This window comes from Anomaloglossus baeobatrachus, chromosome 2 (genome assembly GCF_048569485.1).
Source record: "Anomaloglossus baeobatrachus isolate aAnoBae1 chromosome 2, aAnoBae1.hap1, whole genome shotgun sequence".
In the NCBI taxonomy this organism is placed as follows: Eukaryota; Metazoa; Chordata; class Amphibia; order Anura; family Aromobatidae; genus Anomaloglossus; species Anomaloglossus baeobatrachus.
The window spans coordinates 527,552,380-527,564,826 of NC_134354.1; the positions used below are offsets into that span (position 1 = coordinate 527,552,380).

Sequence of the window (12,447 nt, forward strand, 5' to 3'; positions counted from 1 at the left end):
ATTGTTCCATACGTCATCATTTTAAAGATTTCTTGGACCACTGTCATTATTATGTTTTACAGTCCAGTCACCTACATTGGATGAAATTTTCTTGATAGACTGACCATTGTTAGTTTGTTCTAACCTTATTGGGTGTTTTACACTAATTGGGTTAATTATTGTTGTGTGTTTTATATGTTTGTTTCTTCTGACTATGAAATGTGGTCTTTTTAGCTAACATATTTTTTATTACATTTTTTAAAAGTTATGTTTTAGTTATATATACTCACCTATTGCTGACTACCATTACTTATAATGAAGGTTATATCACTACTACATTGTGACTTGCTGTCTCCTGCCAAAGTCATCCGACCATGCCCCCTCCTCTGATAAGCAGCTGTTAATATACAGTGTACACAGAAATCTGTGTTGTGGACTGGGTTAGCTGAGCTCTGATACATGCTACACATAAAAACTCTGACTGTGCCACAACAACTGCACCCAGCAAACTAAGTAATACATTGTTGGAATCAGGGTCTCTTTCTCTACATTATGCTTCTCTCAGATGAGGTTGATGAGGTTTCATCATAGAAGGTATCTACTTTAAAATATTGTTATTGTATTATAGACTCACTTAACCAACAAAACAAATGCCTGTGTATAACCCACCCTTCGTGACACGATCCCTGTGATTTTAAAAACCCTATTCTTTCCCTTTGGTTCTGTTACTGCCTATCCTGTGGGGGTCGGCAGTGGCACCCTAGATTAATTAATTGGTGCCCCCACTACTCGGCGGCTCGCCCTTACTACTTTTTCCCTACTGCAGTATGCTAGGGGTTGAGGAGTAGGTATAGGCACCTGTGCAGACTTGATGAAAAGATGTGATAGGTATTTAAAAGGTTTAGAATACTTTTCTTCTCACCACCAGTATAGGAGAGATATAGGGTGATTTAAAAGAAGTGTTGACCCACTTAATGAGTTGACTCAAAACTAATGACCCGGAAGCCCCAAGGAAACCCAGAAAAAAAACATCAACCAAATACTGGAACCTACTACCCTTCATGGGATAAGAAAGTGAAGAATTTTTGACCCCAGGTATTATATCAAAAGGAGGGATTCTCTTCTTTGGACATAAGAAATCATTCCGGAAAACAATCCTATGATGAAGGGTACCATGGCACAAACATAAACCCCCACTGCAAAGAGAGGAACATACTGATTTAAGGAGTTGAATATGATAGAATGAGCATATCTACAGAAAGGAAAAATATTAAGAATAAAAAGAATAGAATTAAGCGGGCTTTACACGCTGTGACATCGCTAATGCGGAGTCGTTGGGGTCACGGAATTTGTGACGCACATCCGGCCGCATTAGCGATGCCGTTGCGTGTGACACCAATAAGCGATTTTGCATCGTTGCAAAAACGTGCAAAATCGCTAATCGGCGACACGGGGGTTCATTCTTAAAAATCGTTACTGCAGCAGTAACGAAGTTGTTCCTCGTTCCTGCAGCAGCACACATCGCTGCGTGTGACGCCGCAGGAACGAGGAAGCTCCCCTTACCTGCCTCCCGGCTGCTATGCGGAAGGATGGAGGTGGGCGGGATGTTACGTCCTGCTCATCTCCGCCCCTCCGCTGTTATTGGGCGGCGGTTCAGTGACGTTTCAGTGACGTCGCTGTGACGCCGCACGGACCGCCCCCTTAGAAATGAGGCGGTTCGCCGGTCACAGCGACGTCGCCGGACAGGTAAGTATGTGTGACGGCTCTGGGCGATGTTGTGCGGCACGGGCAGCGATATGCCCGTGTCGCGCAACAGATGGGGGCGGGTACCCACACTAGCGATATCGGGACCGATATCGCAGTGTGTAAAGTAGCCTTTAGAATTAAATCACTCTATCAACGCTTTGGACTAAAAAATAAAAATCCACAGAAAATACCCTTTTACTGAGTGTTGTCTATGAATTAAAATAGAGTCCTGATGAACCCCAGAAGTGTGAGGAGAAACGTGTCGGGTCATTACAGTTATTATCAATATTAGACAAGGCCACCATGAATTTCTAGTAAAGGTAAGAAAAAAAAATAAACAGAGAAAAATATTTTTATTAGAAATAAAACACAACACAATTAGTGACTCCATCTTTATTGAAATAACCCCCCCCCCCCCGCATTAATCTTGGGTCAAGGGTCCCGCGATGTCCAATCCGGAACCAATATCATCTGATCGGTTTGCTGGAAGGCAAAGCGATCAGATGATGTGTCAGGTTCAAGGATGTGAATCACATGACACATCAGCTGATTGTATAAACAGCATTTATAAAATCAGCTGATGCACAAGTAGAAAAAAAAACCCCGTCCGATCATTCAGGAGCTGTCGGTAATCAGTGATGCAGTCACCTGATAGCATCAGCTGATAGTTTAAGCCAGCTGGGCGGTAAAAAGCCGGCCTCACCGCGAGACTTATACGATCAGCTGATGCGGTCAGGTGACCGCATCAGGTGACTGCATCAGCTGATCACCGGCAGGTCTTGCAGCTATCGGACGTGTCCCGGGACTCTGCACACAGCCGGAGCAGGGGTGGCGGTACCGGGAAGAGGTGCTGGGAGCGGATGTGTCCCGGGAGTCTGCAGAGAGGTGAGTATGATATTTTTTATTTTTTTTTTACTGTTCCCTTTTGATTTCGCAGCTGCTTCCACCTCCCGCCCAGACATGGCGCAGGACGGGAGCGGATATGGCGCCAGACAGGAGGTGGAAGCAGTCGTGGCGGTACCGGGAGGATTCACGCGTCTGTGTTTCCCAACAGAATTAATCCTCTTCCTGTACACGTCACTGTACTACCAACCCCTTGTGTTTATAGCTGCGTTTTGAGTCATAGAAACGCAGCTATATTTGCAATTTGCATTTTTCATTGCGTTTTTGAACATCACATTGAACTCAATGGGTGATAAATGCAGTGAAAAACTCCGGAATAATTGACATGCTGCGTTTTTGTGGACTCCACAAAAACGCAGCTAAAAAAAAATGCTGTGTGCAGACAGCAAGAATGAAAATTCAAAGACTTTGCTGGTGAAGCAAAGTCATGCAGTTTTCTGAACAAAAACGCACCCGAAAAACGCGCAAAAACGCCGCGAAAAATGCCTAGTGCGCACATAGCCTAACTGTAGATTCATTGGCTTCTTAATCAAACTGACCTTTGTATTTGCAAGTGGGAACTAAAGGGCCATTTACACGCTGCAACATCGCTAACGATGTATTGTCGGGGTCACGGTGTTTGTGACGCACATCCGGCGTCGTTAGCGACATCGCAGCGTGTAACAGGCTGCAGCGACCCTAAACGATCGCAAAACAGGCAAAAATCGTTTGTCTGAGAGAGGTCGTTTATTTATGAAAAATCGTTGTCTGGTCAGTAGCGATGTTGATCCTCGTTCCTGCGACATCACACATCGCTATGTGTGACACCGCAGGAGCCTCCATCCACCGGCAATGAGGAAGGAAGGAGGTGGGCGGCATGTTCTAGCCACTCATCTCTGCCCCTCCTCTGCTATTCTCTGTAAAAAAATATATAGCGCATATGACAAGTACCCGATGGTCTAGGGTTAGATTAAGGAGAGTTTGAATTTGCTCACCTGGTGAGGTTGTGCGCCCTCGCACAACCTCGGTGTTGGCTTGTTATATCCTCTGGATGAATGGGGATTTTGGATCCTTGATATCAATGCTGTTAGGTTGTAATCTGTAGTGGAGATGTCCGGACCCAGGACCGCTGGTTCCTCCTAGTATCCCCGGCACTAGGGTCTTGGAGTCTGCAACGATCCTCCGCTCTCCAGCTAAAAGTTCCGCTTTGGAGTGGATAACCTGTGTTTTTCTGCAGCTCTGACCGATTCCCTCTAAGGGATTGAGCTTATAGTGAAAAGGTAGAATATCGGTCTTACGAGCGCTGATAATGCACTGGTTCCAATCTAACCTTTAATAGAACCAGTGCATTATCAGCGCTCGTAAGACCGATATTCTACCTTTTCACTATTACCTCCTCTGCTATTGGATGGCTGCCGTGTGACGTCGCTGTGACGCCGCACGAACCGCCCCCTTAGAAAGGAGGCGGTTTGCCGGCAACAGCGACGTCGCAGGAAAGGTAAGTCCGTGTGATGGGTGTTTGCGATGTTGTGCTCCACGGGCAGCGATTTGCCCGTGACGCACAACCGACGGGGGCGGGTACGCTCTCTAGCGATATCGGTAGCGATATCGCAGCGTGTAAAGTACCCCTTAGACTACAAGTTCATTGTGGACAGGGACATCAGTGTAGAAAGCTGTGGAATATGTTATTGACATGTAAAAGCCATGGGGAAACAAGAAAAAAATTGTAACTGCGGATTTGATTCAAACTGATTCACTAATAATGTTTTCACCAATGCTAACAAAGTCTAGATAGTATCTGTCATAATATTCTAAAGTAAAAGGTTTATATCTAGTAAATAAAACAAAGTAAAACACAGTTACTGCTGAAAAAAACAATTAAAGTCGTGGTGTCCCTGCCCTGTGCCCAGACACATGTCTTGTAGATTGTACGGAGTGTGAACACTGACATCTTTGATCTTTTATCTACCACAGCAGCCAATCATTTTCTGAAACTACAAGCAAATCCTGCAGAATCCACTGGACAATCTGTTAATCACTGGTTTAAGTCATGCTTAGCATAAGGCCGCATGCTGCTTATGTGAGAAGACAGTACAAAAATACTTGCTGCACATATAAGTCTACAGAACGTACACATAATATCATATAATGTTACAGAAGACAGACCAACGTTTGCTCTGCATCATATTCTATTGATATAACTAATGGATATTTATAGTTTGTGGCACGGATTCTAACAAAGCCTTTCTTATTCATTTGTTATTAAGGATGGAACAGTATCAGATGCATCGTATACTTATACATGTGTCATATTGTACACAGAGAAATGTATAGAGGTCAAATATACAGTCTAATATTAATTATGGCAGTAGCAAGATCAAGAGAGATATTTACTTCTCCACTGCCAAGTTTAGATTAATCCTGGTAATGGGGCTAAAACTAATCTCCTGATGTCTCGTGAAAGCCAAATAAGAACAGTCAAAGCAGCTGCTACAGAAGGAATAGATGTCGCACGAGACTTCACTGTACACAAGGTCTCACCCAATTCAAATGCAGAATAAAAATGTTGTTTTATTTAAAGTATCTGTCTTATAACGTAAAAAGTGAAAATAAAAAATAATAATTACATACAGAAAGATGCACAAACCAGTTTCTAACTACAGATTTAGCTTATGTTTCTGTTTTCTTCATAGATATAAATGTGACATACTGCACATAGAGAAATGCCAGCAGATATCATGTATATAAAGCTAACTCAGGTGTGGGCAGTTAGTTTTTCTAAGGACTACATGAGAGGCCGTGGCTGGTATGGAGGGCTGAACCAATAGGCTGAAATTAATTCTGATTAATATTAACATATTAATTACAATTATTATTTTATATATTATTTGCATCACTTAATCTTGAGCAGAATTAAGTATACCGACATCCCCATATATACAGTATGAGCCCTCATACAGCCCCCTTATATACAGTATGAGCCATCGCTTAGCTCCATACAAACAGGATGAGCCCTTTTGAGCCTTCACATATCCCCCAATATACAGTATGACCGCTCACATAGCCCCTTATATACAGTATGATCCCTCACATAGGCCCCAAATACAGCATGAGTGTTCACATAGCCCTTTATATACAGGATAAGCCATTACACAGCTCTCTTTATGCAGGATGAGCCCTTACACAGCCCCTTATATGCTGTAAAGCGTAATATGGAGGCTATGATCCTCCCAGTTTTCTGTCTTCATCCATGTTTTTAACAAGAATTAAATAAACACATTTTTAATTCAATATCTCCATGGACGTGTTGCTAGATCCTCCTTTTCTTTTACAAATCTGCCTCGTACCTTGTCTGTCCACTGCTTTGGAATAGCTTCCCTCCACTGAATAACGGTGATCTGAAATAACTCTTTATCAACATTGTTCTGGCCTCCCATATTCAGTATGAGCCCCCTTATAGCCTCCTATAAACAGAATGAGCCCGCTATAAACATTATGTGCCCCCATAATGTGGCACCCCTGAGGCTCCAGTCGCCACAGAGTATTGCACCTTATTTAAGGTGCGATATTCACCTCGGGTAAGGAGGGGGTTAATCACCGGTGTTCCACATTCACACCATTACATACAGTCAAGAGCCTTCTCAGTGGGAGGATAGCCCAGGGTAGATAGGGGGGTGGCCATCACGATGCATGGGACTTTCCCGGTCACTGAAGCCAGCCACCTGGGGGGCAGGTTCCACTTGAGGAAGAAGTAGGAGCAACTCACACAATCTTCAGTCAGTCTACCTGGGACATCAGTTCTGAGACAAGACACCACCATCTTCTCTTCATCTTTCTTTTACACGGGGCCTAGGCTTGGAGCGGGATGCTCAGCTCAGGTTCCTCATTGTTGGAGGGGCAACTCTTACAAAGAACATTTTCCAAACACCGGTGGCTTCTTCCAACTTATCCAAGGTCAACGGGGCCCATCACAGCAGTGACCAGTGCTACTGCCGCAGCGACTGGGTTACTTAAAGAACTGTGAGTAAAGACACCTGGAACCGCAGCAGCCGACTCGGACTCTTATTACTGGTGCCCCCCGCCTCGGCGCCAACGGCCACCATCACTACTACTACTACTCCCCTCATCATCCTCCCCTGGGCCCGTTCCACCTGTGGGGAGTGACACCATCTCAGCTGCCATTACCATCCTCCCTGGAGGACAGCGACAGCAGCGGCGGCTAATCCCTGGCCGCGTACTACAGGTGGCATCACGACAAACATCCACATTTCATCCCCCTTCTGTTGGTGTACACCTCGGGGCACAAAACCGGGCAGGCCACCGAAACATCCCAGACCTCTGCACTGGCCCGGTGATGAGTAAACAGGTACGAGATCCGACCTGGGCCCCCTGCTCCCTGGATGCTACAACTTGATGTCACGAACAGGATAACGTGCCCGGCCAAAACCCGGGTACTATGCGCCTTATTAGACTGTGTTAATACCGGATTTATTGAAAGGACAGTCGCCATTAGTCATTCCGCGTGGGAAAAAAGGGGCGGGCCATCGTGGGTGGAAGCTGTAAAGAGCAGGAAAGCGTGGGTGGAGCTCGAAAAGAGGGACAAAAAGAGCCCCACTGCCAGCAACTGTCGGGAAACCCTGTGCCTGCAAAGACATGTCCATGGAGGAAGGAGATCAAACTGTCCCTGTTGCCGGAGCAGCAGCATTGGCCCCAGCTCCGGTGCTACCATTTACCATACCATATCTTCCAGGGGCAATTTGGCTCCCCCAGTATTCCGGGGAAGCATATACCCTGGCTGACTTCAAGGAGAGACTTTACAGTTTATTCCGGGTGTACCCTATGACGGAGGATCAGAAAGCCAGTGTCCTCATTGGTCAATTAACCAGGGCAGCCTGATGTGAAGTCAAGTCTTGACCGAAGAAGGATAAAGGAGTAGCAAAGACATTTTGACTAAACTCAAGGAAACCTTTGATACCCGTACAGCAGCCGAGAAAAAATTGCGGTTTTATGGATGCAAGCAAAAGGTGCAAGAATGTGTTCGGGAAAATGCTTTAAATCTTCAGGAAATAATGAGAGTGGTGCAGCAAGTGGAACTGGAGGAGGTGAGAGATTAGAATCGCCTGCTGACTAATCAATTCATTGAGGGGCTTCTGTCTGATGCCCACTGGACCCAGATTCACATTGTATCTGTGGCACCCTGGACAAGCCAGGATGTCACAGGTACTGCAACAACACACACCACACCCCGGTTAGGCACATCAGTCACACACACAAATCCTTGTTGCCTCCCTCCAGGGGCTGATGTCCACACCAGGTGGGGTGGAGCCAGGCGGTTGGCTCCACCCACCGAGGAGTTCACAGTCCTGGAGGCGGGAAAAGAAGTCAGAGAGTAGAGTGCAGTGAGGGAAAGTGAAAGGAGAGGAGTGAAGTGGTAGTGGAGCAGACTGACCGTGTCCGGGTACGTGGCCCGGGCACCTAAGAGCAAGGTTGGCAGACGGTGGTGACCGTCTGCATGCGAGGCCGATTGACGCACAACCGTAGGGACCGGGGACGGGCGGTGGCCGGGGAGCGAAGAGAAGCCAGCACCACTTGGCAGGGCCTACGGACCCCGACCAGGCTTGGAGTCGCCATTAAACCGGTCAAATCCGTCAGCGACGGGAACCTCCGGGGTTTCCCAGCAGCAAAGACCCGACTGAAGGCAACCCCTCAACCGTGAAGGGAAATACAGCTACCGCCACAGCTAGAGTTCCCAGGGCCAGAGCCTGCGGGCAAAAAGGGGCTCCTCTGGCAAATACACCGCTGGGGAGCGGGTTACCGGTGGGAAGCCATCGGAGCCGAAGTCACATTACTGGTGCAGGGAGAGACAGTCACCGCCAACCTACTGGGAGTGACCATCGCAACCAGAGACTCCGTCTACATCATTGGCTGAGTGAGTACCACCATGCCGCCTGGCACTGCGCTGCCGCCCCCGCGACCCTGCACCTCACCAAACCCCGCCATCCACCTTACAGTCCCCATCACCGGGCCCTGGGACCACCAAAACCCCCTACCCACTGAGGGGAGAGAAACATCTCGGCTGCTCCCTGTCATCGCTCCCGGGATCCCCATCCAGAGCAGCGGTGGTGTCCCAACCTCACCACAAACCATGGGTGGCATCACGGACTGACTTCCCAAACCCAAAAATTATCCCTTTTCACTCACGGGCGAGGAGCGCCGCTCGAGTCCCCGGATCCGGCCCACCGCTCGAGACACCGAGCAGCAGCAGCAGCAGCGCTGGACCCGAGCGTAGTGAGTGCAGCGGCCCCTCCGCCCGCGACATACCCATGCAAAGCCCTAATCTCAGCTTTGCTGAGTTTAAAGACCGGGCCATCCGAGTGCTGCGTGAGCCGAATTGCAGCAGCATTGAGCTAAAGCCACCGGGAATACTGCCAACCACAACTGTGAGAGTGGGAGCCAAGGAAGAGACTGTGGGTGAGAGCTTCATTGATGGACTGCTGCTCCACATGCTGGAATTGATTAAAGGTATGGCTACTTTGACCAAAATGATGCAAGCCAAGCAAGGGACTCAGCCACCTGTAACCATTGAACTGGCTTCCAGTGCTGATGGCGGCGACGCAGAAGAACCCCGCTGCCGCCAGTTCCTGATCGTTATGATGCTGATGGGCAGTCGATCTGCCGATACTGCGACAAAGTTGGACACTTTTCCCGTGGATGTCCTTTGAGTGACCAGAGCCAGGGGGCTGGGACCAGCCCTCTGGCATCACCAGCAGTCAAGAAAGAATAACTGTTTTGTTTTTCATGTGCAAATGTTGATATTTTTATTGCATGATGATACTGCTGACCGGTAACTGTTGAAAATGTTTGAAACTGTTTAATATGATGTGCCTCCCATAAAGGGAAGAATGTTATTTTGTTTAATTGCATCGTGAAAAATTGCGGTGTACTAATTATGCTTGGTTGCACCCTGGGAGTGCTGCCATTTGCTGTGGGGGAATGTGGCGCCCCTGAAGCTCCAGTCGCCACAGAGTATTGCACCTTTAAGGTGCGATATTCGCCTCGGGTAAGGAGGGGGTTAATCACCGGTGTTCCACATTCACACCATTACATACAGTCAGGAACCTTCTCACTGGGAGGATGGCTCAGGGTAGATAGGGGGGTGGCCATCACGATGCATGGGACTTTCCCGGTCACTGAAGCCAGCCACCTGGGTGGCGGGTTCCACTTGGGGAAGAAGTAGGAGCAACTCACACAATCTTCAGTCAGTCTACCTGGGACATCAGTTCTGAGACACGACACCACCATCTTCTCTTCATCTTTCTCTTACACGGGGCATAGGCTTGGAGCGGGATACTCAGCCTGGCTTCCTCATTGCTGGAGGGGCAACTCTTACAAAGAACATTTTCCAAACACCGGTGGCTTCTTCCAACTTATCTATGGTTGACATGGCCCTATACAGCGGTGAGCAGTGCTACTGCGGCAGCGACTGGGTTACTCAAAGAACTGTGAGTAAAGACACCTGGAACCGCAGCGGCCGACTCGGACACTTATTACCGGTGCTAGCACCCAGCATCTCGGCGCCAACGACCACCGCCACTACTACTACTCCCCTCATCATCCTCCCCAGGGTCCACTCCACCTGTGGGGAGCGACACCATCTCAGCTGCCATTACATCCGCCCCGGAGGACAGCAACGGCAGCTAATCCCTGGCCATGTACCGCAGGTGGCGTCACGACAAACATCCACCTCTCATCCCCCTTTTGTTGGTGTACACCTTGTGGCACCTTGGGGCACAAAACCGGACAGGCCACTGCGACATCCCAGACCTCCGCAAAGGCCCGGTGATGAGTAAACAAGTACGAGACCCGACCTGGACCCCCTACCCCCTGGGTGCTACACATATGAAGTATGAGTCCCACAAAGCCTCGCATGTACAATGAGCCTCCACATTGCCTCCTATATACATTATGAGCCACCACATAGCCTCCTATATACAGTGTGAGCTCCACTTAGCCTCCTATATATACATTTCTGAGCCTTCACATAGCCTTCTATGTATATTTCTGAGCCCCCACATACCCTCCTGTGGAGACGCGAGGGTCAGGGGTGCTCTCCTCCACTGGTCTAGCCATATAGAAAGACAGCAGGGACCAGCATTCATCCTACTGAATTCCCGTGGGCAGAACACTACTCAAACAACACAGAGTGAGGTTACCACATTTCGGTAAGACTTTATTGTGTTCCCAACAGACAACAGTATACAGAACATTCCCAGCAAGGAAACAAAATGGCACAAGTGACAGAGTCTCAGCTATTTGCATTAGAACCTCCGTGACTCGGGTACATCCAGGGCCACTACCCCAGACTGTAGCACTTCGCTTTTGGCAGGCACCCACTGAGAGGAGATAGCGGCAAGCTTAGCAAGCAGACATAGCACATCGAGGTATGTGGCCAGGTGACCCAAACTGGGTTCTCCAGGCAAATTTGTGGACACCGTGTTGGGTAGTGGAGCAGTTCTGTAATCCACCGGCTGGAACTATGGTCCCTAGAATGAAGTCCTGTAGAATCATTGGTGATTAGAGCAGGCCCCTTTTTATGTACACCAGCAAAGATTTCAGGGAAGTGCGTCCCACATGATTGGGAAAGATAATCATGGCTGTTCCCTCATTGTTCACTAGTTCTCTTGTTCTCCAAATGACATAGAGTACTACACCACATGGGGCTGATGCAATCCACAATCAGCAGGAATTCCACAAGTTAGCATAAAAAAGGGCACTGGACAGTCCCTCATGAAGCAATGACCCATGTCTCTTGACTCACTGCATGTTTTTTGACTCACTGAACAAAGGAACATTATGTCTGGCATAATTAAGAATAGTTCACCCCCTCAATATGGCTAGATATTCCTTATTGACGCTGAGTCATCACACCTCCTATATACATTTTGGAGACCCCTCATAGCATCCTATATATAGTTCTGAACCCCCACATAGCCTCCTATGTAAATTTCTGAGCCCCGATAGCCTCCTATATACATTTTTCAGACCCCAAATAGCCTTTTATATACATTTCTGAGCCCTCATATACATTATGAGCCCCCACACAGCCTCCTACATACATGCAAGCATCCCAGACACATGAAAATATAAATAAAACACCACATACCTCGCTCCTGTTCCCCCGAAGCTCTGCTCCAGCCTCCGATGCACTGACTTTCAGCACAGAACATGCGATATGGCGTCTGCTGTTCCTCATGCTGATTCATGGAAGAGGTGATATTGGGGAATGGACGGCAGTGGATGGGCATCAGGAGAGGGCATGGTGCATCTCATGGACTTCTGTTTTAAGACCTTCAGATGTCTCAATCCATAGGCCGGACTGAAACATCCAGAGAGCAAGATGTTGCCCTGAGGCCGCACTTTGCCCAGCTCTGGGCTAACTTCACATTCATACAGTGCTTTCTGCTGAGCACTACATTGTAGTTTCTATCAGAATACCCAAAAAACAGGATTCAGATGAGAATCTTCAAAATGATGCCAATGGAGAAACTTCGAACACTATCTGGTTTCTGTCCTTGGACTATTTGTCATTATAAGACATGCACAAAAACGAGGTAGACCACATTTTTGAGTATATCTCAGAACAAAGAATACTGTAAGGACAGATACCAGAAAGGGTTCAAAGTGATCTAGGCTGCTTAATTGAAAAGAATGGCTGTTTTGGATTTCCTATCAGAATCCAGTTTTAAAGGAGATTCTGGCAGAAATTTTGACTCAGTGGACAACAATTTGTGAGTGTAAACCTAGCCTAAAGGCCGCTTTACACGCAACGACATCGCTAAC

General features: G+C 47.7%; 1 protein-coding gene across 1 annotated transcript in view; it reads right to left on the reverse strand.

Moving 5' to 3' along the window:
- VWA3B (von Willebrand factor A domain containing 3B) overlaps positions 1 to 12,447 on the reverse strand; it is a 363,812-nt gene that overhangs the window by 36,498 nt on the left and 314,867 nt on the right. The window lies entirely within an intron of this gene.